The 27,710-nt window shown below is 41.6% G+C and overlaps 1 protein-coding gene across 1 annotated transcript in view; it reads left to right on the top strand.

Moving 5' to 3' along the window:
* The first annotated feature begins 7,901 nt into the window (after nt 1-7,901).
* The window catches only part of armc2 (armadillo repeat containing 2), a 139,382-nt gene continuing 119,573 nt past the window's right edge, over nt 7,902-27,710 (top strand). The window contains exon 1 of the mRNA XM_063040798.1: nt 7,902-8,020. The gene's annotated coding sequence lies outside the window, so the exon portion shown is untranslated. The remainder of the gene's footprint in view (nt 8,021-27,710) is intronic.

Genomic DNA, 27,710 nt, shown 5'->3' with positions numbered 1-27,710 from the left:
GGAAACTTCTCATTTCTAGTATAGAGAATGTAGATTACCTCAGGCCCAAAGCATCCATCCAGGACCTCCACAACAGTGTGCCAGGCCCAACCATCTTTAAATGGATCGTCAATGACCATCCCTTCATCACAAGGTTGGAAATGGCTATGACTGCTGATGATTACACAATGTTCTTTCTATTCACATGTACTCGGGCAATAAAACGTTCCATGCATTACGTAAGATCTGGACAACATTCAGCCTTCGTTGGCAAGTAGTATACTTACCCCACAAGTGTGAAACAATGACAATCTCCATCAAAAGTTTCAATTATTTCGCCATTCAGTCATAGCTCAACATTCATTGCCAAATTCCACACAAATCAATATCCCTATGGTCACCATTGACCAGAAATGCAACTCCGTATGTAATTTCCAGGAGTGGAGAGAAATTTAGTGAAAGTTGTTTCTTCTAAGGATGGCTTAGGTTTAGATCTCAATGAAGTCCTCAAGGCAGTTTGAAAGGTATCTAACATTTGACATGCCATAGTATTTTATACAATTGGTTATTATCCTAAGTATTTTCTTGTGCTATACATAATATCTGTGGTTCTATGAATTAATGTACTTCATGGCTACCCAAAACAACTTTGTCATCTGCAAATCATGTCCGAGAACACACAAGGTTTCAGTCTTCTACTAAACTGCAATGTCACATACAAATAAATACAAACCATTTAAATCTCATGTAGGAATTACATGCTCATTAATCATTGTGAAATTTTATAAGATCACATTTAAATTTCAATTTTCCAACAAGTAATGCTTAATTTTACAGACCATATTCATTATAGTTATGGGATCATACAGCATGGAAACAGCCATCTATTTCACTACCTCTTTACTAATGAGTGCGCACCAATCTGCACTAATCTCATCTCATTGTCATAGAACACCTTCAGATTAACCTTAATCCTATCTACCTCTGATATCCTCTGACTCCCTTTTGCCTTTCTAGTTTCCTTTTAAAGAATTTCCCTCCACTTTTTGTACTCCTGATCGGCCTCATGTCTTTAGCTCTCTCCACCTGCAATGTTTCCTTTTCTCTCTCTATCCATTCCTCAATAACCTTCAACATCCAGGATCCTCTCAGCTTGTTACCCCTCGATTTTACCTTTATAGGAAAATGTTGGCCTTGAAATTTTGCTATTTATCCTTTGAGAAACAGATACAGACCTCCCTGCAAACTGACGTTTCCAGTCCCATCTTATTCTGATAAAATTGCCCTTTTAAGATGTTTAATATGTCAACGCCTCATCCTATTTTCAGATAGAGTAATCTCAGAGCTCAATGGAATTTCCAAACATTTGTGTATACAGCTTCTGTGATTCCCACGGAGTCTCACCTGGTTTTTCAGGGAATGAGGTTCCCAATAGGGAAAGACCAAGAGAAGTTGTTGTAGCTACTTGCCTGTAGGTATTAGCAGCTATGTGGACAAGTTAGCAAAATTCATAGGGAAGGCCACCTTTTTCCAATATTCCATGGGGCCAAACCATTTCAAACATGCATAATTATAAAGTTTACAATTTCAAATATTGTTATCACATTCATCTTTCTTTGGATTGTTCCTCCTTGCAAAGTGCTTGTAACACCAGCTAATTGTAATTAAAAGTTTAAAGTTCAAAGTAAATTTTTTATCCAAGTACATATATGACACCATATACAACCCCGAGATTCATTTTCTTGCAGGTATACTCAACAAATCCATAATAGAAAAATAACCATAACATCAGAATCAGCTGTAACATTACTGGCATATCTCATGAAATTTGTTGTTATGTGGCAGCAGTACATTGCAATACATAATAAAACTGTAAATTATGATTGATATATATATATATATAGTAAAATTAAATAAATAGAGCAAAAAAAGAGAGAAAAAAGTAATGAGGTAGTGTTCATGGGTTCAATGACCATCCACAAGTCTAGTGGCAGGGGGAAGAAGCTACAGTAATTCTGAATTATTGAGTTTGTGCCATTAAGCTCTTGTTTCTCCTCTCTGATGGTAGCAAGGTCCTGGATGATGGGGATCCTTAATGATGGATGCCACATTTTGAGGCATTGCTCCTTGAACATGTTCTGCATGCTGGGGAGGCTAGTGACTGTGATGGAGCTAACTACATTCATAACCTTCTGCAGCTTATTTCGATCCTGTGCAGTTGTCCCTCCCCATACCAGACAGTGATGCAGCCAGTTAGAATGCTCTCCACAGTACATCTGTAGAAATTTGCAAGTGTCTTTGGTGACAAACCAAATCCCCTCAAACTCCTAATGAAATATAGCCACTGTCATGCTTTCTTTGCCACTGCATGGATATGCTGGGCCTGGGATAGATCCTCAGAGATGTTGACACCCAGGGACTTGAAATTGCTCAACCTTTCCACTACTGATCTCTTGATGAGGACTGGTGTGTGTGTCCTCGTCTTACCATTTTTGAAATCCACAATCCAATTCTTTGGTCTTTCTGACGTTGAGTGCAATGTGGTTGCTGTGATACCATTCAACCAGCTGATCTATCTCTCTGCTGTATGCCTTCTCCTCACCATCTGCAGTTGTGCCATCAATAGTTGTGTCATCAGCAAATTTATAGATGGCATTTGAGCTGTGGCTAGCCACACAGTCATGGGTGGAGACAGAGTAGAGCTGTGGGCTAAGCACACATCCTTGAGGTGCACTCAAAAGAATCAATGAAAGAGTGCACCAACTGAGCATTCAACCAGTGTGCAAAAGGCAACAAACTGTGTAAATACACAATGAAATAAATAATAATAACAAATACTGTAAATAAGCAATAAATATCAAGGACATGAGATGAAGAGTCCTTGAAAATGTGTCCATTGGGAATGTGTCCTTGGGAAAATGGGAACATTTCAGTGATGGGGCAGATGAAGTTGAGTGAAGTTATCCCCTTTGGTTCAAGAGCCTGAAAGTTGAAGGGTAACCTGGTGGTGTGAGGCCTGAAGCTCTTGTACCTTCTTCCTGGTGGCATCAGCGAGAGGAGAGCGTGATCTGAGTGGTGGGGATCCCTGACGATGGATACTGCTTTCTGACAATAACACTCCAGGTAGATGTGCTCAATGGTTGGGAGGGTTTTACCCATGATGGATTGGGCCTTATCCACAACTTCTTGTAGGATTTTCCATTCAAGGATATTGGTGTTTCCATACCTGGCTGTGCTGTAGCCAGTCAATATACTCTCCACTACACATCTACAGAAGTTTGTCGAAGTTTTAGATGTCATGCTGAATGTATGCAATCTGTTAAGGAAGTAGAGGTGCCTCTATGCTTTCTTTGTCATCGTACTTACAGGCTGGGCCCAGGGCAGGATCCTCTGAATTGAAAACACCGAAGAATTTAAAGTTGCTGACCTTCTCCACCTCTGATCCTCAGATTCGTGAGGACAGGTTCGTGAATCTCTGGTTTCCTCCTCCTGAAGTCAGTAATCAGCTCCTTGGTCTTGCTGACATTGAATAAGAAGTTGCCGTTGTGGCATCACTCTGTCAGATTTTCAGTCTCCCTCCTGTATGCAGATTTGTCACCACATTTGACTTGGCCTATAACAGTGGTGTCATCAACAAGCTTGAATATGGCATTAGAGCTGTGCTCGGTCACACAGTCAGAAGGGTAAAGCAAGTAGAGCAGGGGTCTAAGCAGTTGGCCTTCTGCCGGACCTGTGCTCATGGAGATTGTGGAGGAGATGTTGTTGCCAATCTGAACTGAATGGGATCAGCAAGTGAGGAAATTGAGGATCCAATTGCAAAAGGAGGTATTGTGGCCAAGGTCTTGAAACGTATTAGAAACATAGAAAACCTACAGCACAATACAGACCCTTTGACCCACAAAGCTGTGCCGAACGTGTCCTTACCTTAAAAATTACCTAGGGTTACCCATAGCCCTCTATTTTTCTAAGGTCTATGTACCTGTCCAGAAGTCTCTTAAAAGACCCTATCATATCCACCTCCACCACTGTCGCCAGCAGCCCATTCCACACACTCACCACTCTCTACATAAGAAACTTACCCCTGACATCTCCTCTGTACCTACTTCCAAGACCTTAAAACTGTGCCCTCTCATGCGAGCCATTTCAGCCCTAGGAAAAAGCCTCTGACTATCCACACAATCAATGCCTCTCATCATCTTATACACCTTTATCAGGTCACCTCTTATCCTCTGTCACTCCAAGGAAAAAAGGCCGAGTTCACTAAACCTATTCTCATAAGGCATGTTCCCCAATCCAGGCAACATCCTAGTAAATCTCCTCTGCACCCTTTCTATGGTTTCCACATCCTTCCTGTAGTGAGGCAACCAGAACTGAGCACAGTACTCCAAGTGGGGTCTGATCAAGGTCCTATATACGTAGATGCAACATTACCTCTCGGCTCCTAAACTCAATCCCACGATTGATGAAGGCCAATGTACCGTATGCTTTCTTAACCACAGAGTCAACCTGTGCAGCTGCTTTGAGTATCCTATGGACTTGGACCCCAAGATCTCTCTGATCCTCCACACTGCCAAGAGTCTTACCATTAAAATTATATTCTGCCATCATATTTGACCTACCAAAATGAACCACCTCACACTTATCTGGGTTGAACTCCATCTGCCACTTCTCAGACCAGTTTTGCATCCTATCAATGTCCCGCTGTAACCTCTGATAGCCCTCCACACTATCCACAGCACCCCCAACTATTGTATCATCAGCAAATTTACTAACCCATCCCTTCACTTCTTCATCTAGGTCATTTAGAAAAATCATGAAGAGTAGGGGTCCCAGAACAGTTCCCTGAGGCACACCACTGGTCACCGACCTCCATGCAGAATATGACCCGTATACAACCACCCTTTACCTTCTGTGGGGAAGCCAGTTCTGGATTCACAAAGCAATGTCCCCTTGTATCCCATGCCTCCTTATGTTCTCAATAAGCCTTGCATAGGGTACCTTGCTGAAATCCATATACACTACATCTACGACTCTACCTTCATTAATGTGTTTAGTCACATCCTCAAAAAATTCAGTCAGGCTCGTAAGGCACAACCTGCCTTTCACAAAGCCATGCTGACTATTCTTGATCATACTATGCCTCTCCAAATGTTCATAAATTCTACATCTTATGAACTTCTCCATCAACTTACCAAACACTGAAGTAAGCCTCACTAGACTATAATTTCCTGGGCTGTCTCTACTCCCTTTCTTGAATAATGGAACAACATCTGCAACCCTCCAATCCTCCAGAACCTCTCCTGTCCTCATTATTGATGCAAAGATCATTGCCAGAGGCTCAGCAATCTCCTCCCTCACCTCCCACAGTAGCCTGGGGTACATCTCGTCCGGTCTCGGTGACTTATCCAACTTGATGCTTTCCAAAAGCTCCAGCACATCCTCTTTCTTAATATCTACATGCTCAAGCTTTTCAGTCTGCTGTAAGTCATCCCTACAATTGCCAAGATCCTTTTCTGTTGTGAATACTGAAGCAAAGTACTCATTAAGTACCTCTGCTATCTCCTCTGGTTCCATACACACTTTTCCACTGTCACACTTGATTGGTCCTATTCTCTTACGTCTTATCCTCTTGCTCTTCACATACTTGTAGAATGCCTTCGGGTTTTCCTTCATCCTGTCCACCAAGGCCTTCTCATGGCCCCTTCTGGCTCTCCTAATTTCTTTCTTAAGCTCCTTCCTGCTAGCCTTATAATCTTCTAGATCTCTATCATTACCTAGTTTTTTGAACCTTTCATTAGCTCTTCTTTTCTTCTTGACTAGATTTACAACAGTCTTTGTGCACCACGGTTTCTGTACCCTGCCATCCTTTCTGTCTCATTGGAACGTACCTATGCAGAACTCCGTGTAAATATCCCCCAAACATTTGCCATATTTCTTCCATACAGTTTCCTGAGAACATGTGTTCCCAATTTACGCTTTCAAGTTCCTGCCTGATAGCCTCGTATTTCCCCTTACTCCAATTAAACGCTTTCCTAACTTGTCTGTTCCTATCCCTCTCCAATGCTATGGTAAAGGAGATAGAATTGCGATCACTATCTCCAAAAAGCTCTCCCACTGAGAGATCTGACGCCTGACCAGATCTGAGGGGATGACAGTATTGAAAGCTGACCTGTAGTCAATGAAGAGCACCTGAATGCACCTTTGCTATCCCAATGTTCCAGGGATGAGTGAAGAGCCAATAGAATGGCATCTGCTGTGCACCTATTGCACTGGCAGGCAAATTGGAGAGGATCCAAGTCACTTCTCAGGCAGGAGTTGATATGTTTCATCACCAAACTCTCAAAACACTTCACTACTGTGTGTGTAAGTGCTACGGGATGATAATCATTGAGGCTGGTTACCGCCTATTTTTCTTAGGCACCGGTATATTAAAGCCTACTTCAAGCAGGTGGATACCTCAGGCTGCCGAGGCGAGAGGTTAAAGATATCAGTGAACACTCCAGCCAGTTGTTCAGCAGAGGTCTTTACTACTCGACCAGTTACCCCATCTGGGCCGGGTGCTTTCCTAGGGTTCACCCTCCTGAAGGATGCATGCACGTCGACCTCAGAGACGGAAATCACTGGATCATCTGGGGCTGTGGGAACTTGTGATCGTCCCTCCATGTTTTGATGGTCAAAGAAAGCATAGAAGGCATTGCGCTCATCTGGAAGCCAAGCCCTGTTGTCACCTATGTCACTTATATTACTTTATAAGAGGTGACAGCATTCAAACCCTGCCACAACTTTCAAGCATCCTTCAAGGATTCACGTTTAGTCCGGAATTGCCACTTCACCCGTGAGATGGCTTGCCTATGATCTGGCCCTCAGCAGATTGCGGATCTCACGGTTCATCGAGGGATTCTGGTTGGGGAAGACTCTGAGTGATTTTGTGGGGACACACTTGTCTACACCTGCTTTTATAAAGTCTATGACTACCATGGTATATTCATTCAGATCCACAGATGACTAGTATCCTGTTTCATCAGGGAAACATCTGTAAGTATTGGCATCTGATAGAATGTGTTATCATCCAGGCAAATGACCCAGAGAAGTCAGCATCACTCATGCAGTGATTGGTGAGGATGGTTAACTGCTACACTGACTGCATGGTCCCTCATATCCACCAATCTAGTACCAAAATGGTGATGGCTACAGAAGACTGCCCCAAGGAGTCATTGTTGAAGATCTCAACCACACTGCACTGAGGAGGTCGATTCATTAAGAGCCTGCTGACTCCAAACAACAGGAGCAATAAAGAGACCCTCTATTTCTCAGCCAGCAAACACCCTCAACGGCTTGATGAAAATGAGCAGAAGATCCAGGAGTTAGTTACTGATAAAGGCGAGAAAATCCTGTACTGAAAGTACCATTAGGTTTCATGCGTTCTATTTTTACAGATATCCATACGTTGATTTTGTCTATAAGTCAGAACATCCACAAAAATCACTCATACTTCCACAGAATTTAAAATGAATGGCATAAAAAACACATAAAACTGAAAAGAAATACCAGGGAAAAAGTTGGCGAGAATGGGAAGAGAATAGGTTGCATGTAAAATGAATGGGGGAATTAGATTTCTCTGGGAGCTGGCATAAAGTTGATGGGCTGAAATGGCCTCCTTCTGTGTTGTAAGTTATGGAGGCATAGACCAGTGGGTGACTGCTTGTCTTTTACTTTCTGTGCCCCAGAGTAAACAGATCTAGCTTCTCTCATCTCTCCTCATAAGAAATACTTCATCCTGGGCAATGTACTGGTGATTCTCTCCAGCACTATCACATAAGGATAATATAAATGTACACGCCCTACGCAATCTAATGTCAACAGATACCACACATTTCTTGTTGAAACAGAGTGGATTATCAGGCTGTACCAATAGGATGATCCTTTACCAACCATCTTTCTCCAAACATTCTGATACAGCCGATTCAATTCCATCGGGTCTATTTCTGGTGCCCTAACAGCGTCTGACTTCTATCCACAACGCCCTGTAGAAGTGTATGTGGTAAGGAGGATGCAACTTCTTATTTTGTCCATACCACTCGACCTTTCTTCTTGGGGTTTCAATTGAAAATTTGCTCTTGCTGAAATTTTATTTGATTTGACTTCTTTGACATTCATGGCTCACATGAGAGGGCACAGTTTTAGGGTGCTTGGGAGTAGGTACAGAGGAGGTAAGTTTTTTACGCAGAGAGTGGTGGGTGCATGGAATGGGCTGCTGGTGACGGTGGTGGAGGCAGATACAATTGGGTCTTTTAAGAGACTCCTGGACAGGTACATGGAGCTCAGAAAAATAGAGGGCTATGGGTAACCCAAGGTAATTTCTAAGATAAGCTTTGTGGGCTGAAGGGCCTGTACGGTGCTGTAGGTTTTCTATGTTTCTATGTTTAATTTCTTCCATGTGAAATACTGGATATATGAAAAATCTTAATGAGATTCTTAAAAAGTCTCAACTGCTTTTCCAGTGTCTTTATATATGTCTGGTTTCATGGCCAAAGAAGAAGGTTAAAATGGCAAAAAGATAGTTATGGGTTCCATTCCATTGTGAAGTTGCACTGAGGATTCCAGTTAATTGGAACACATCAGTTCCAGCACATTTTGGCCCAGTTAAGCGGCTGCCTCAATTAGTCAAAGTTTCATGGAAATAGTTATGTGGAAAGGTATAAGAATTAAATACAGAACAAATTTGAAACTATCATTACTACTAAAGTACTATAAAACTGTGTATTCGTTCTTGCTTCTTCGCGGATTGTCACCTTGTCGTGGTCCTGTGATCCCGAGAGCGATGCCATCTGGAGCTATGCTCCTGGTAGGGTCACCCATGGTGGTAAGGTCGAGGGTGAGGTCCCCGACAAAGAACAATCCAACCAAGACCTCAACGTTGGAACAGACGGACGAAGTTACTTCGAACTCAACGGCTGTGAAGGCGGCAACAAATCCATCAGCTCCAATTGCCATGGTTTCCATGCCATTGGAATCAGTTGGTTGATTTGTGAAGTATCGTGTGCTTCGCGAAGTGCAACATCAAGTACACATTAAACAAATACACGCACAGGCGTCTTCACTCTGTGGGCCACTTCTTCAGAATGAAGACCATCATCCTCGACCTTGAGGGATAGCCACGACGATGACGATTAGTTCTTGATAGTTATGAAAGGAGGAATTCATCTGGAGTACGTGTTTGTTTGATTGAACAAAATCAGCGCAGACACCTAGTGTATGCAATGCTATTAACAATTGAATCATTCAAATCTTCATTTTCATTGTAACGTTCAAGATGATCGTCAATACCTTCAAATTCTTCAAAGTTCCTAATCTGTTGAAGTAGTGAATTCGTTTCATTTTCACTCCCGGCTGCTTCTGGCTTGAAACTGCAGTGAGCAAAACAGTTCTGAATTGGTTTACTGCTTAATTCTCACCAACTATCAGCGAGAAAAATCACGGCTCTTTGAACACATGTGTATGCAGCTGATGCTAATTTAAAAATTGTCCGCTCTAAGCACGGTGTAGTTTCTAACAGCCACATGAGTGCCTGTGTCTGACACTAGTTAGAAACTGTTCATGAACAGTTCCTGCCCCAATTAAGTGGCATAGTGACCCAAATAAACGAATGGAATCCCAACTATTTTCTTGATTTGTTTTTATTCTTTAGAAGTTGTCCCAAATAAGTGGCTGCCCTGATTAAGTGATGGCCCAATTAACCGGAATCCACTGTGTTTGGATTTGTTGCTTGTCTGATGTTAACGGCTAGGATTGTATTTTTTAAATAAGAAGTCAAAAAGGGATTAACAATCTGCACATATAAAATTAGATTTTCAGGGTCTGTAGCTATGGATTATATGTCATTAAAGTTAGTTATGCTGGTTTCATTAGTCTTATCTGATCTTTTTATGTTGAAAACTGTTGTAAAATTTACTTTTCATTATTATATACTGTTTGCTATGACAGCTATTTTTATGTTCCGAATCAGGGTGCTGTTAGCACAGCCAGCATTTATATGCCCATCCATAACTACCTTGAGAAGATGGTAATGAATCACCTTCTTGAACTGCTGCAGCCCTGATGAATGTACTCCTATAGTGCTATTAGGTAGGGAGTGCTAAAGTTTAGACTCTGATATAATGAAGGACGCATGATCTATTTCAAAGTCATGATGCTGAGCAACTTGGAGGGGAGTTTGCTTGAGGTAGTGCTTCCATGCACCTTCTGTCCTACATTGTTGCAGAGATAGTATCAATTCCAAAGAAGAAGCATACAAATTAGCCAGAAAAAGTGGCTCACCTGAGTACTGGGAGAGATTCAGAGTTCAGCAGAGGAGGACAAAGGGCTTAATTAGGAAGGGGAAAAAAGATTATGAGAGAAAACTGGCAGGGAATATAAAAACTGACTGTAAAAGCTTTTATAGATATGTAAAAAGGAAAAGACTGGTAAAGACAAATGTAGGTCCCCTACAGACAGAAACAGGTGAATTGATTATGGGGAGCAAGGACATGGCAGACCAATTGAATAATTACTTTGGCTCTGTCTTCACTAAGGAGGACATAAATAATCTTCCAGAAATAGTAAGGGACAGAGGGTCCAGTGAGATGGAGGAACTGAGCGAAATACATGTTAGTAGGGAAGTGGTGTTAGGTAAATTGAAGGGATTAAAGGCAGATAAATCCCCAGGGCCAGATGGTCTGCATCCCAGAGTGCTCAAGGAAGTAGCCCAAGAAATAGTGGATGCATTAGTGATAATTTTTCAAAACTCGTTAGATTCTGGACTAGTTACATAGAAACATAGAAACATAGAAAATAGGTGCAGGAGTAGGCCATTCGGCCCTTCGAGCCTGCACCGCCATTTATTATGATCATGGCTGATCATCCAACTCAGAACCCAGCCTTCCCTCCATACCCCGTGACCCCTGTAGCCACAAGGGCCATATCTAACTTCCTTTTAAACATAGCTAATGAACTGGCCTCAACAGTTTGCTGTGGCAGAGAATTCCACAGATTCACCACTCTCTGTGTGAAGAAGTTTTTCCTAACCTCGGTCCTAAAAGGCTTCCCCTCTATCCTCAAACTGTGACCCCTCGTTCTAGACCTCCCCAACATCGGGAACAATCTTCCCGCATCTAGCCTGTCCAATCCCTTTAGGATCTTATACGTTTCAATCAGATCCCCCCTCAATCTTCTAAATTCCAACGAGTACAAGCCCAGTTCATCCAGTCTTTCTTCATATGAAAGACCTGCCATCCCAGGAATCAATCTGGTGAACCTTCTTTGTACTCCCTCTATGGCAAGGATGTCTTTCCTCAGATTAGGGGACCAAAACTGCACACAATACTCCAGGTGTGGTCTCACCAAGGCCTTGTACAACTGCAGTAGTACCTCCCTGCTCCTGTACTCGAATCCTCTCGCTATAAATGCCAGCATACCGTTCGCCTTTTTCACCGCCTGCTGTACCTGCATGCCCACTTTCAATGACTGGTGTATAATGACACCCAGGTCTCGTTGCACCTCCCCTTTTCCTAATCGGCCACCATTCAGATAATAATCTGTTTTCCTATTTTTGCCACCAAAGTGGATAACTTCACATTTATCCACATTAAATTGCATCTGCCATGAGTTTGCCCACTCACCCAACCTATCCAAGTCACCCTGCATCCTCTTAGCATCCTCCTCACTGCTAACACTGCCACCCAGCTTCGTGTCATCCGCAAACTTGGAGATGCTGCATTTAATTCCCTCATCCAAGTCATTAATATATATTGTAAACAACTGGGGTCCCAGCACTGAGCCTTGCGGTACCCCACTAGTCACCGCCTGCCATTCTGAAAAGGTCCCGTTTATTCCCACTCTTTGCTTCCTGTCTGCTAACCAATTCTCCACCCACACCAATACCTTACCCCCAATACCATGTGCTTTAAGTTTGCACACTAATCTCCTGTGTGGGACCTTGTCAAAAGCCTTTTGAAAATCCAAATATACCACATCCACTGGTTCTCCCCTATCCACTCTACTAGTTACATCCTCAAAAAATTCTATGAGATTCGTCAGACATGATTTTCCTTTCACAAATCCATGCTGACTTTGTCCGATCATTTCACCGCTTTCCAAATGTGCTGTTATCACATCCTTGATAACTGACTCCAGCAGTTTCCCCACCACCGACGTTAGGCTAACCGGCCTATAATTCCCCGGTTTCTCTCTCCCTCCTTTTTTAAAAAGTGGGGTTACATTAGCCACCCTCCAATCCTCAGGAACTAGTCCAGAATCTAACGAGTTTTGAAAAATTATCACTAATGCATCCACTATTTCTTGGGCCACTTCCTTAAGCACTCTGGGATGCAGACCATCTGGCCCTGGGGATTTATCTGCCTTCAATCCCTTCAATTTACCTAACACCACTTCCCTACTAACATGTATTTCGCTCAGTTCCTCCATCTCACTGGACCCTCTGTCCCTTACTATTTCTGGAAGATTATTTATGTCCTCCTTAGTGAAGACAGAACCAAAGTAATTATTCAATTGGTCTGCCATGTCCTTGCTCCCCATAATCAATTCACCTGTTTCTGTTTGCAGGGGACCTACATTTGTCTTTATCAGTCTTTTCCTTTTTACATATCTATAAAAGCTTTTACAGTCCGTTTTTATGTTCTCTGCCAGTTTTCTCTCATAATCTTTTTTCCCCTTCCTAATTAAGCCCTTTGTCCTCCTCTGCTGAACTCTGAATTTCTCCCAGTCCTCAGGTGAGCCACTTTCTCTGGCTAATTTGTATGCTACTTCTTTGGAATTGATACTATCCCTAATTTCTCTTGTCAGCCACGGGTGCACTACCTTCCTTGATTTATTCTTTTGCCAAACTGGGATGAACAATTGTTGTAGTTCATCCATGCAACCTTTAAATGCCTGCCATTGCATATCCACCGTCAATCCTTGAAGTGTCATTTGCCAGTCTATCTTAGCTAATTCATGTCTCATACCTTCAAAGTTACCCCTCTTTAAGTTCAGAACCTTTGTTTCTGAATTAACTACGTCACTCTCCATGTTAATGAAGAATTCCACCATATTATGGTCACTCTTACCCAAGGGGCCTCTCACGACAAGATCGCTAATTAACCCTTCCTCATTGCTCAAAACCCAGTCCAGAATAGCCTGCTCTCTAGTCGGTTCCTCGACATGTTGGTTCAAAAAACCATCCCGCATACATTCCAAGAAATCCTCTTCCTCAGCACCTTTACCAATTTGGTTCACCCAGTCTACATGTAGATTGAAGTCACCCATTATAACTGCTGTTCCTTTATTGCACACATTTCTAATTTCCTGTTTAATACCATCTCCGACCTCACTACTACTGTTAGGTGGCCTGTACACAACTCCCAGCAGCGTCTTCTGCCCCTTAGTGTTACGCAGCTCTACCCATATCGATTCCACATCTTCCCGGCTTATGTCCTTCCTTTCTATTGCGTTAATCTCTTTTTTAACCAGCAACGCCACCCCACCTCCCCTTCCTTCGTGTCTATCCCTCCTGAATATTGAATATCCCTGAACGTTGAGCTCCCATCCCTGGTCACCCTGGAGCCATGTCTCTGTGATCCCAACTATATCATAATCATTAATAACAATCTGCACTTTCAATTCATCCACCTTATTACGAATGCTCCTTGCATTGACACATAAAGCCTTCAGGCGCTCTTTTACAACTCTCTTAGCCCTTTTTAATGCTTGCCCTGGATTTGTCGGCCTGCCACTTTTACTTTTCCCCTTTGTACTTTTTGCTTCTACGCTCACTTTACACTCCTCTGTCTCTCTGCACTGGTTCCCATCCCTCTGTTGTGAACTAACCTCCTCACACCTAGCCGCTTTAATTTGATTCCCACCCCCCAACCATTCTAGTTTAAAGTCACCTCAGTAGCCCCCGCTAATCTCCCTGCCAGGATATTGGTCCCCCTAGGATTTTGGTCCCTCCTGAGGATTGGAGGGTGGCTAATGTAACCCCACTTTTTAAAAAAGGAGGGAGAGAGAAACCGGGGAAACCGGGGAAACCGGGGAATTATAGACCAGTTAGCCTAACGTCGGTGGTGGGGAAACTGCTGGAGTCAGTTATCAAAGATGTGATAACAGCACATTTGGAAAGCGGTGAAATCATCGGACAAAGTCAGCATGGATTTGTGAAAGGAAAATCATGTCTGACAAATCTCATAGAATTTTTTGAGGATGTAACTCGTAGAGTGGATAGGGGAGAACCAGTGGATGTGGTATATTTGGATTTTCAAAAGGCTTTTGACAAGGTCCCACACAGGAGATTAGTGTGCAAACTTAAAGCACACGGTATTGGGGGTAAGGTATTGATGTGGATAGAGAATTGGTTAGCAGACAGGAAGCAAAGAGTGGGAATAAACGGGACCTTTTCAGAATGGCAGGCAGTGACTAGTGGGGTACTGCAAGGCTCAGTGCTGGGACCCCAGTTGTTTACAATATATATTAATGACTTGGATGAGGGAATTAAATGCAGCATCTCCAAGTTTGCGGATGACACGAAGCTGGGCGGCAGTGTTAGCTGTGAGGAGGATGCTAAGAGGATGCAGGGTGACTTGGATAGGTTGGGTGAGTGGGCAAATTCATGGCAGATTCAATTTAACGTGGATAAATGTGAAGTTATCCACTTTGGTGGCAAAAATAGGAAAACAGATTATTATCTGAATGGTGGCCGATTAGGAAAAGGGGAGGTGCAACGAGACCTGGGTGTCATTATACACCAGTCATTGAAAGTGGGCATGCAGGTACAGCAGGCGGTGAAAAAGGCGAATGGTATGCTGGCATTTATAGCGAGAGGATTCGAGTACAGGAGCAGGGAGGTACTACTGCAGTTGTACAAGGCCTTGGTGAGACCACACCCGGGGTATTGTGTGCAGTTTTGGTCCCCTAATCTGAGGAAAGACATCCTTGCCATAGAGGGAGTACAAAGAAGGTTCACCAGATTGATTCCTGGGATGGCAGGACTTTCATATGAAGAAAGACTGGATGAACCAGGCTTGTACTCGTTGGAATTTAGAAGATTGAGGGGGGATCTGATTGAAACGTATAAAATCCTAAAGGGATTGGACAGGCTAGATGCAGGAAGATTGTTCCCGATGTTGGGGAAGTCCAGAACGAGGGGTCACAGTTTAAGGATAGAGGGGAAGCCTTTTAGGACTGAGATTAGGAAAAACTTCTTCACACAGAGAGTGGTGAATCTGTGGAATTCTCTGCCACAGGAAACAGTTGAGGCCAGTTCATTGGCTATATTTAAGAGGGAGTTAGATATGGCCCTTGGGGCTAGGGGAAATCAGAGGGTATGGAGGGAAGGCTGGTACAGGGTTCTGAGTTGGATGATCAGCCATGATCATAATAAATGGCGGTGCAGGCTCGAAGGGCCGAATGGCCTACTCCTGCACCTATTTTCTATGTTTTCTAGATCAAGCATTTGGAGGTGCAATTAGTTTAGCCTGAGTGAGCAATCTGGTGGTGAATCTGTGGAATTCATTGCCACAGGCAGCTATGAGGGCAAGTCATTGTGAACATTTAAAGCAGAGGCTGATAGATCCTTGATTATAAGGGCATCAAAGGTTACAGGGAGACGGTAGGAGAATAGGGTTGAGAGGGATAATAGATCAGCCATAGTGGAATGGCAAAGCAGCCTTTGATAGGCCAAGTGGCCTAATTCTGCTCCTATGTCTTAAGGTCTTATGGCTAGATTGTCCGGGTAAGTAACTGTTGTAATGAATTCTGTAACTTTCAGGGGAGGGCTGACAGTAGTCTGGATTTTGGTGTTAAGCAGTGGATTTGTACATTCCAGATGTTCCCGTCAAGCTTTCTACCATTATAATTGTCAGCACCAATCGCTTTGCCTGCACTTCTCATCACAAATCCTAGGTCATTATGACTTTATTGCAGATTGGTGCGAGGATTGAGTGGCGGCTTAGATGACAGTTCTAAGAGTCTGCAATGCACCATATGGTCCAAATGAAACTTACGTAAAAATTGCCAATGTAAACAGAGCTTTACTTTCAAGGTTCCATGTTGGGTTTCTGCCTCGAATTGCTCAGTAGATTGCAACTCAAAGTGACCTTGAATGCAGTTCATCCAGAAAACCACTAACATCTGAATTGATACAATCTGTTTAATAACCACACCTACCCTAACAGAGTGAGGTAACACTAACCCAATGGCTTTCACAGCAGTATCTACATTTCGTTATTCAGAGATTAATCGTAGAGCAACAACAGGGGAAACTAAGTTCTCTTTATTGAATAATTACTATCCATTTTAAGAGTAGATTATATTTTTACAGTCCCTCATCTTGCATTAAATACCAGAGGCAAATAAATAATTTTATTGCAAATGTAAGTCATTTATTTACAATGAAGAATATAGATAAAACATATCATAAATTGAAGTAAATCCTTGCTAAATGCAAGTAACTTTATACTGCCATATAGTTTTCACTATTAAAGTAAAACCTTTATCCATAAATCATTGCATCCTGTCAGTTGGTTAGAGCAAACATTAGCAGGGATATTTGAATAGTTTTATTTGCACTTAACTCTTAAGCTGAATGTGGTTAAAAAAACAAAAAGAAATGCATCATTCAATGCGTTTCAGTAGCATTAATTTATTAACATAATGTAAGTAATATTAAACAAAAGGTCTGTATGTGCGTTAGTGAAATACTCTACTTTTTTTTTAGTCCCAGCAACAGACATGCTATTGGCTTTTAGAACTACGGTGTGTCTTCAGTGATTGGTTGAACTTGGCCAGCCAGCTCCAGATGTAAAAGTAGGGGACGACTGCTATTGGCTGAGAAAGACAAATCTTCAAGACAAGTGAAAAGCTTTGTATCTAAGGGAATGAGTCATGTGAAGCTATTTTTGCCTGCTCAGAGCATAGGAAGTGCACTGCGTGCCTAAGCAGCAAGTGAAACAGCTGAAGTTGAATAGTATCATCTGAAAACATAGTGCCTATCTGAATTGTTCACAGCTCTGTGAGCAGCACCCAAGCAGAGATGACCGCAAACTAAGTACCACCTACACTGTTCTAATGCAATATACTGTACAATATTGTATTCAGAACATTTGGTCGATTGGATACATATGACCAGTAGCTCATTTCTTTAATTGAATTTTGTGAACTAAAACTGAACAACAGACAAGATAAAAATGCTCAGTTCTATAATAATCAGTATGTAAATGAAAATTTAATGAAGCATATTTGACTGTAGGACAGCAAATGACTGGGCTCTTAATCGAGCTGTAGTGTGAAGCAAAATCCTTACATTAGTTCTACAGCTTTACATAAGCCTCAGATAATAGTTATGGTTAGCACTAAGCTAAATCACAGAGACGCAAATTGTATGATGGCAGTGTTCAGTGGAACAAGGTCACGCTTTATTGCAATAGTTAGCATTAGAAAATAAAGTAATCAGTAGCTAGCAGGTGCAATTTGACATTAAAGAATGGGGAAGGAAATATACTCTAAGTAAGATATTAAAGAAAGGAGCAAAGGACTTCAAGTACACTCAATATAAAAGAGCTATGCTAACTTGTTGTGTATCTAAGGACTTCAAGTTTATGGAATTCCCTGCAGTTTCATACCTCCTCTCCCGATTTCCTTCTAGCCTTGCAACTTACTTTCTTAACAAGCATGCCCATCAACTCCACTTGGACTCTTTTGTCCCTTAGCCACACTAAGGAAGCGCTAGGTCAAGTAATTTAGACCGAGTCGGATGAATGAACACAAAGGAGCTGATGACCCGAAATGTATTTATTTCAGTGCAAGGAATATAATGGTGAAGGCAGATCCAAGTGATGTTGTCCTGTAGTTGGTGATGTCCTGAGTGCCCTTCCACATGCGCCGCATGTTGCCGCTGTCCTGGAAATGGCTGTGGATTCGCTGGGCGTGTGCACGCTTTGCCTCTCTGATGGCCCAGGACAGCTTGGCCCTCGCTGTTGTTAGGGCTGCCTTGTCGCCTGCTCTGAAGGCAGAGTCACAGGTCCTCAATAGTGCACTCACCTCCGCGGTCATCCATGGCTTCTGGCTAGAGCGTGTAGTGATGGTCTTAAACGGGGAATGAAAAGAACTTAAACAGGGAATTATGATGGCTAAAAGGGGTCATAAAATGTCCTTGGTGAGTAGGAAAAGGTAGGCAAACTCAAGGACAAAGCAGAGAATTTATGCCTGAAACCAGAAGGGGGCAAACTACTAAATGAGTACTTCACATCGGTATTCACCAAGCAGAGGACATATGCTGATATTCTAGCATGTGTTAATGTCAAGAAGGAGGTAATAGGACTTCTCTTCTTGATATCAGGTGGATAAGCCCCCAAGGCCTGATGGAATCTATGCTAACTTATTGAGAAAGACTAGATAGGAGATTACTGGGGTTCTAACAGAGATCCTTGTATTTTCTTTAACTGTAGTTGAGGTCCCAGGGGTCTGAAGAAAACCGGGTGTTGCATAAACCGGGCATTTAGGGACAAAGGAGGAAATTATAGACCAGTGAGTCTTTACTCAGTGGTAGGGGAATTACTGGAAAGCATTTGTGGGGATAGGATTCACTTATATATGGAAAAGCATGGATTTATTAGGGGTGATCAGCATGACTTTGTGTGGGGGAGGTCATGTCTTGTAAATTTGACTGGGTTTTTTGAGGAGGTAACAAAGATGATAGATGAAGGTAGGGCAGCGGATATTGTCTACATGGATATTAGTACAGCATTTGAAAAGGTCCTTCATGATAGGCTGATCCAAAAGATCAAGCTATATTGGATCCACAATGACTTAGTAGATTGGATTCAGTATTTGTCTGGGTAACAGTTAAAGAGCTGGCAAAGAGCTGTTAGAGTATTCTGACTGAGAGATAGTTGTGAATAGTGAAGAAGTTTGTCGAAGGATAAACCACCGCTGTCTGTAAAGAGTTCTTACATTCTCCCCATGACCGCGTGGATTTCCTTCAGGTGCTCCCGTTTCCTCCCACAGTCAAAGATGTTCCAGTTGGTAGGTTAATTGGTTATTGTAAATTGTCCCCTGATTAGGCCGGGGTTAAATCGGGGGTTGTTGGGCGGCGCAGTTCAAAGGACTGGAAGGGCCTATTGCACACTGTATCTCAATAAATAAATAAATAAATAAATAAATAGTTAAGTATAGACCAAAAAGGAAATATGGGCAGAAAAGTGGCAGATGGAGTTTAATTCAGACAAGCATGATGTGTTGCACTGTGAAAGGTCAGAGAAAAGTATACAGTAAATGGTAGCACCCTTAAGAGTACTGATGTACAGAGGGATCTTGGGGTTCAAGTTCAAAGTTCATTGAAAGTGGCAACACGTGTAGATAGAATGGAAATAAGGCATTTGATATACAGTGGATTCCAGTTGATTGAGACAAATTGGGACCAGTACATATTGGCCCAATTAAGCAGCTGTCACAATTAGTCAAAGTTTCATGGAAATAATTTAAAAAGTATAAAAAGACCAACTACCATTTAACTGAGTAACAAATGATATTTTTAAATGAAATACAGAACAAATTAGAACACTTTCAATATTACTATAGTATTATAAAACTGTGTTTTGATTCCTAGTAGTAATCGATGAAGGAATTCAATCAGTGTACATGCTCTTTTTATTGACAGTAAATGAACAAAATCAGCACAGACCTCTTGTATAGATAATGAACTGCCTTTATACAATACTAGTGACAATTGCATCCTGCAAATCTTCATTTTCATTCTAACATTCAAGACGACAGTCAATACCTTCAAATTCTTTGTAGTTCCTAACTCGCTGAAGTAGTGAAATGGTTTCATATTCACTCCTAGCCATTTCTGGCATTTCCAAGCCTGAACGCTTGAAACCACAGTGAGCAAAACAGTCTGAATTGACTTACTGCTTATTTCTCACCAACCATCAGTGACAAATAATCAATGCTTTTTGAACACAAGCATACACAACTGGTGCTCTAAACACAGTGTAGTGTCTAATGGCCCTAAAAGTGCACGTGTCTGATGCCACAGTTAGAAACTGTCCGTCTACAGTCTCCTGTCTCAATTAAGTGGCTTAGTGCCCCAACTAAACACAGGGAATCCCAGCTATTTTCTCAATTAGTTTTTGTTCTTTAAGAGTTGTCCCAAATAAGTGGCTGCCCCAATTAACCGGAATCTACTGTACTGGATATTGGGTGTAAAAGTAGACAAGTCATGGTGTAGTGTATAAAGCTTTGGTCAGGTTGCAGTTGAAGGATTGTGTGCAGTTCTGGATGTGGAGGGTATGGAGAGGGTGCAAAAAAGTCTCAGAAAGATGCTGCCTGGATTCGAGAGTATTAGCTATAAGGTGAGATTGTACAAACTTGGGTTGTTTTCTCTAGATCATCAGAAGCTGAGGCGTAACCTGATAGAAGCTTATAAAATTGTGAAAGTCATAGATAGGATAGACAGTTAAATTCTTTCTCTCAGGGTGGAAATGCCAAGTACTAGAAGGCACAGCTTAGAGGTGAGATTTTGAAGGTTTAAAGATTTAGAAAATAAGCTTTTCTTTTTAAACACATGGGTGTCTGGAGTGAGCTGAAGAAGGAAGAATGGAAGCAGCTGTGTTGTGGCAGTCAGCTGCCACAAGAATGTTGGATGCTCTACATTTAAAAATAACCCTATTTTCTCTTAATACAAAGTTGTTCAATTTAAATAATGTGAAAATTTTAAGTATCACGTTCATCCATTTGTGTTTTCAATGTGTGCTAATTATTGGATAATTCAATTGCAATATTATATATTTAAAAATCTCAACATTTTCAGACTATAAAAATACAGGTATTTTAAGCATGTTGCGCTCTTCAAAATATCATGGCTAATCTACTCCATTTACTATATGTCTTGATTCCTTCACTGTCTGAAAGTCTATTGATTTCAGTCTCTGAGCAGTCACAGCTCTCAAGGCAAAGAGTTCCAAAGATGAGCAATTGTTTGAATGAATAAAATTCTACTCAGTTGTAAATGGCTGGCCATTTTATATAAAGTTGAAAATCTTCCTGCAAACGATCGATCTGTTAATTCCCTTGAGAAAACAAAATATACAGCAGATCCTGGAATCTAAGACAAAAACAGAGATTCTGGAAGAATTCAACCTGAAAGTAACATTTGTGTAAAGAGAAACCATTTAGCATTTCATGTAGAAGACATTGTTATGGCATTTTTGGGGTGAGCGCACATAGCAAATAACTTCAGCTACCAATCTTCAAATCTGAATATAGATTGTATTTTAAATTTAAAATGCAGCTCTGAACAATGGGCTCCTAAAAGCCATGAGTCACAAATTAATGGGAAGACCAGACAATGCCGATTAAAATGCATTTAGGTGTCTGTGGTATGGGTGCGATGCGGGAGCTGTGAAGTTTGTGTGTAGTTAAAAGGAAGCATTGTGGATGCATTGTAAATATGGAATTGTCCTTTGATCTTTAGCACATAAAATGTCACGCAGACTCATTGTTCAGAACTGCATTTTAAATTTAATCTACAATCTATAATCAGATTTGAAGATTGGTGGCTGAAGTTATTTGCTATATGTGCTAACCCCAAAAACACCCTAACAATCATTCATGAAAATTGAAAAAGACAGAAAGCAAGTTAGTCTAAGTATCAGAGAGGGTGTGCGAGAGAAATGGGTAATGTCCATAATACAGTGAAATGAATGACAGTCATTAAGCTCCTTTGTTTATGTAATATGTTTAAACTTTTGGGAGATGTCTGATAGTTTGGCAGACAAGAACATCCAAATTTAAAAAGAGGGATGTGGTATGAAAGAGCTGACAAGAGAAATAGAGAAAGAGCAAGTTATCTGCAGTTAGAGAATTCAGTATTGAGTCCTGCAGGTTGCAATATGCTCAGATGAAAATGAAGTGTTGTTCCTTGAGCTCGAGTTGGGTCTCACTGCAACAGTGTAGGAGGCCACAGACAAAGTTCAGGGTGGAAGTAGGATGGTGAATTAAAATGGCAGGTGACCAGAAGCTCAGGGTCCACTCCTGTAGACTGAGCTCAGGTACCCCACAAAGTAATCAACCAATCTTCGCTTGGATTCTGCAGTGTAGAGGACACCACATTGTGAACAACAAACAGTATTTGTAGAATTTTATATATTCAGTTTAATTGGGCCATTGGTTAATCAGAGCAGTATCTTATTTGGGAGAACTCATAAATAAAAATGAATCGAGACAATAGCCTGGATTCCCTTTGTTTATTTGGGACACTGTGCTGCTTAATTGGTGCACTGCCACTAGACACTGCACCGTGCTTAGAGTAAACAGTTTAAAATAGCATCAGCTGTGTGTGTTTGTGCTTAAAACACAGTGATTTTTGCCACTGATAGTTGGTGAGAAATAAGCAGTAAAACAATTCAGAACTGTTTTGCTCACTGCAATTTCAAGCCTTCAGGCTTGGAAATGCCAGAGGCTGCCAGGAGTGAAAATGAAACGGTTTCACTACTTCAACCAGAAACATGGAGTCTAGAGGAGGCACCATGATGCACGAGCCAGAAATGGAAAGCGACACCGATACTGATAGAGATTTCGAACCCTTTATGTCGAGTGAGCCTCATCTGATAACTCAATCTGAGTTAACTGACCCGGTCAGAAACTTGGATTTGTCAAAGGCAAAAGAATAACTATAGGGTTCAAGACTGCAAGGATGGAATCTGCTGTCACCAGGCACAAAAATTCCATGAAGGTTTTCAATATTTGAGACAGTTTTTTTCCAGAATAACTGATGCCAAGATTAAGGAAGACATTTGTGTTTGTCCATAAATCAAGCAGGCCATCAATGGCAGGCAATTTGAAGAACTTCTAGTGGGACTGGAGAAAATCACATGGTAGGCATTCAAGGATGCTATTGAAAATTTTCTTGGCGAACACAGAGCACCAAACTACATGCACCTTGTTGACAACATGCTTCAAACATACAAAACAATGAAGTGCAACATGTCACTAAAGGTTCATTTTCTGCATTCCCATTTAGACCTCTTCCCTGCAAATCTTGGCACTGTCAGTGATGAGTGTAGTGACATTGCAGCCATGGGGAAATGGTATCTGGGTGAATGGAATCCATCAATGCTGACTGATTGTTGTTGGACACTTAAGCAAGAAGCCTCAGACACTGAATATGAAGGAAAATCATCAACTAAACATTTTTAGCTTAGTTGAACTTTGGTAAAGAATCAGCACTGTTATGCGATTAAACGCATTATATTCAATAATAGTTAATCTCTTCTTTTTCCAAACTCCCACCTGATACAAGTAGTCTGAAATTATATTTGTGTTCAGCTTCAAGTGGTCTATCATAACCAAGAGCATGGTAACCTGCCTCAATGACTATCGCCCAGGGACACTTAAATCGACAGTGAGGGAGTATTTTGAAAGGCTAGTGTTGAAGGATATCAGCCCCTGTCTGAGTGGTGATTTGGATCCACTCCAATTCGCCTACCAAAGCAACAGGTCTACAGCAGATGCCATCTCATTGGTTCTTCACACAACCCTGGAACATCCTGACAGCAAAGATACAAATATTAGTATGCTCTCTACCAATTACAGCTCAGCATTTAATACCATCATCCCCTCAAAACTAGTCAGTAAACTCCAAGACCTGGGCCTCAATACTCCCTTGTGCAATTGGATCCTGATTTCTCCACTTGCAGACCCCAGTCAGTTTGGATTGGCAAAAAACATCTCCTCCACAATCTCCATCAGCAGAGAAATACCACAGGGTTATGTGCTTAGCCCCCTGCTCTACTCACTTTACATATATGACTGTGTGACTAAATACAGCTCCAACACCATGTACAAGTTTGCTTGTTGTGAATCATATCAAATCAGCATACAAGAGGGAGATTGAAAATTTGGCTGAGTAGTGTAATAATAACAATTTCTCACTCAAGGACAATGAGACTAAGGAACTGATTAAGGACTTCAGGAGAGGGAAACCAGAGGTCCATGAGTCCATGAGCCAGTACTCATAGGAGGATCAGAGGTGGAGAGCGTCTGTAACTTTAAATTGCTGGGTGTCACTATCTCAGAGGATCTGTCCTGGACCCATCATATAAATATAATTGCGAGAAAGCACAACAGCACCTCTACTTCCTCAGGAGTCTGTTGAGATTTGGCATGTCATCAAAAACCTTGGCAAACTTCTTTAGATGTGTGGTGGAAAGTGTGCTGACTGGCTGCATTACGGCCTGTTTCGGGAATACCAATGTCTTTGAGCGGAAAATCCTGCAAAAAGATAGTGGATTTAGCCCAGTACGTCATGGGTAAAACCCTCCCAACCATTGAGCACGTCTACATGAAACATTGCCACAGAAAAGTACACATTCAGAACAGCATTGTGGGCTGAAGGGCCTGTATTGTGGTGTAAGTTTTCTATGTTTCTATGTTTAAAAACAGCATCCATCATCAAAGATGGTCACCACCCAGGCCCTGCTCATTTCTCAATGCTGCCATCAGGTAGAAGGTACAGGTGCCTCAGGACTCACACCACCACCAGGTTCAAGAACAGTTACTACCCCTCAGCCATTAGGCTCTTGACCAAAAGAGGATAACTACACTCACTCTATTTCTGGTGTTCCCACAACTGATCGTCTCACTTTAAGGACACTTTATCTTGTTATTTCATGCTCTCCTTATTTATTGCTGTTTATTTACATTTGCATTTGCACAGTTTGTTGCTCAATGATCCTGTTTACAGTTACTGTTCTATAGATTTGCTAAGTATGCCCACAGGAAAAAGAATCTCTGGGTTGTATGTGGTGGCATGTATGTACTCTGATAAATTTTATTTTGAACAATGAACAAAAAATTTCTGAGGAAGTAACACTTTTGAAAAAATTTGCTGTCCAGTGGAATTTGAAGATACCGACAATCATCGTAAATACTACAGTGAAAACGAAGATTTGAGAATGCAATCATGTATAGGATTGTATGAAGGCAGTCCATTATCTACACCAGGTGTCTACGATAACCTTGTTCGTTTACAATCAAAAGACCGTGTACACTGGATGAATTCGTCTGTCAATGACTATCAGGAACAAATACATAGTTTTATAGTACTGTAGCAGTATTGATGGTGTTCCAATTTGCTCTGTATTTCCTTTAAGTACATAACTTTTACTCAGTTAAATGGTAGTTTGTCTTTTTCATACTTTTCAAAACTATTTCCATGGCTAACTGGGGCAGCCACTTAATTGGGCTAAAATGTACTGGTTCCGTTGTGTCCCAATTAATCAGAATCCACTGAATATATTTCGTATTGTAATCTAGAATTTATTTATTATTATGTACTGCTGCAGCAAACCAACAAATTTTATGACATGTGCCAGTGATATTAAACCTAATTCTGATAGTAGAATAGGGGGAAGACATGCAAGTAATTTCAGCTTCACCTGGAATGATTACTCGGGCTGCTGGATGGTGGGAAGAGGTGATGGGGCAGGTATTGCACCTCCTCTGGTTGTATGGGACAGGGAACAGTGGAAGGGGTCAGAAGTGAGCAGCCTTTGTTAAATGCAGAAAGGGGATGGTCTATTGCTGACATCTCTCCCTCCTTAGTAAAGCTTTCTGTCTCCATCTCTAGAGGCAAACTATCTACCGATGTCTTTTACAAACCTACTGATTCCCACGGTTATCCTGACTATAAGACCATAAGAACATAAGACATAGGAGAAGAATTAGGTCATCTGGCCCATTGAGTCTGCTCCACCATTCAATCATGACTGATCCTTTTTTTTATCTTCCTCAACCCCAGTTCCCGGCCTTCTCCCCATAACCTATGATGCCATGTCCAATCAAGAATCTATCAATCTCTGCCTTAAATACACCCAACGACCTGGCCTCCAGAGCTGCATGTGGCAACAAATTCCACAAATTCAACACCCTTTGGCTAAAGAAATTTCTCAGCATATCTGACTTGAAAGGGCGCCCCTCTATCCTGAGGTTGTGCCCTCTTGTCCTAGATTCTCCCACCATGGGAGGCATCAATTCCACGTCTACTCTGTCTAGGCCTTTCAACATTTGAAAGGTTTCAATAAAATCCCTCCTCATCTTTCTGAATTCCAGTGGGTACAGACCCAGAGCCATCAAATGTTCCTCATATGATAACCCTTTCATTCCTGGAATCATCCTTGTGAACCTCCTCTGGACCCTCTCCAATGCCAGCACATCCTTTCTAAGGCGAGGGGCCCAAAATTGTTCACAATACTCAAGGCGAGGCCTCACCAGTGCCTTATAAAGCCTCAGCATCACATCCTTGCTCTTGTATTCGAGACTCTTGAAATGAATGCTGACATGGCATTTGCCTTCCTCACCACCAACTCAATCTGCAAGTTAACCTTGAGGGTGTTCTGCACAAGGATTCCCAAGTCCTTTTGCATCTCAGATTACTGGATTTTCTCCTCGTTTAGAAAATAGTTCACACATTTATTTCTTCTACCAAAGTCCATGACCATGCATTTTCCAACATTGTATTTCATTTGCCACTTTCTTGCCCATTCTCCTAATCTGTCTAAGTCCTTCTGCATCCTTCCTGTATCCTCAACACTACCTGCACCTCTACCAATCTTCATATCATCTGCAAACTTGACAACAAAGCCATCTCTTTCATCATCTAAATCATTTATACCCGGCATAAAAAGTGGTCCCAACACTGATCCCTGCAGAACACCACTAGCCACTGGCAGCCAACCAGAAAAGGATCCTTTTATTCCCACTCGCTGCCTCTTACCAATCAGCCAATGCTCTAATCATGTTAGTAAATTTCCTGTAATATTAAGGGCTCTTAATTTGGTAAGCAGCCTCATGTGTGGCACCTTGTCAAAGGCCTTCTGAAAGTCCAAACAAACAACATCCACTGCACCCTCTTTAACTATCCTACTTGTAATCTCCTCAAAGAATTCCACAGGTTCATCAGGCAGGATTTTCCCTGAAGGAAACCATGCTGACTTTGTACTATCTTGTCCTGTGTCACCAAGTACTCCATCACCTCATCCTTAACAATTGACTCTAACATCTTCCCAACCACTGAGGTCAGGCTAACTTGTCTTTAATTTCCTTTCTGCTGCCTTCCTCCTTTCTTAAAGAGTGGAGTAACACTTGCATTTTTCCAGTCCTCTGGCACCATGCCAGAGTCCAATGATTTTTGAAAGATAATTTCTAATGCCACCACAAAGCCTAACGCTACCTCTTTCAGAACCCTAGGGTGCAGTTCCTCTGGTCCAGGTGATTATGTACCTTTAGGTCTTTCAGCTCTTTGAGCACCTTCTCTCTTGTAACAGTAACTGCACCTACTTCTCTTCCTAAACACACTACAACATCAGGCATACTGCTAGTGTCTTCCACAGTGAAGACTGATGCAAAATACTCATTTAGTTCATCAGCCATCTCCTTGTCCCCTGTTATTATTTCTCTTGCCTCATTTTCTAGCAGTCCTATATCCACTCTCATTTCTCCTTTATTTTTAACATACTTGAAAAAACTTTACTATCCACTTTAATATTATTTGGTATCTTACTTTCAGATTTCATCTTTTCCCTTCTAATGATTTTTAGTTGCTCTCTGCAGGTTTTTAAACACTTTCCAATCCTCTATCTTCCAACTAATTTTTGCTTTGTTGTATGCTCTTTCTTTTGCTTTTACAATAGCTTTGACTT

The sequence above is a fragment of the Mobula hypostoma genome, chromosome 2 (assembly GCF_963921235.1).
Source record: "Mobula hypostoma chromosome 2, sMobHyp1.1, whole genome shotgun sequence".
Taxonomy (NCBI): Eukaryota; Metazoa; Chordata; class Chondrichthyes; order Myliobatiformes; family Myliobatidae; genus Mobula; species Mobula hypostoma.
Note: the sequence above shows the minus strand (reverse complement) of the source record. Positions and strands in the feature narration are given on the sequence as shown.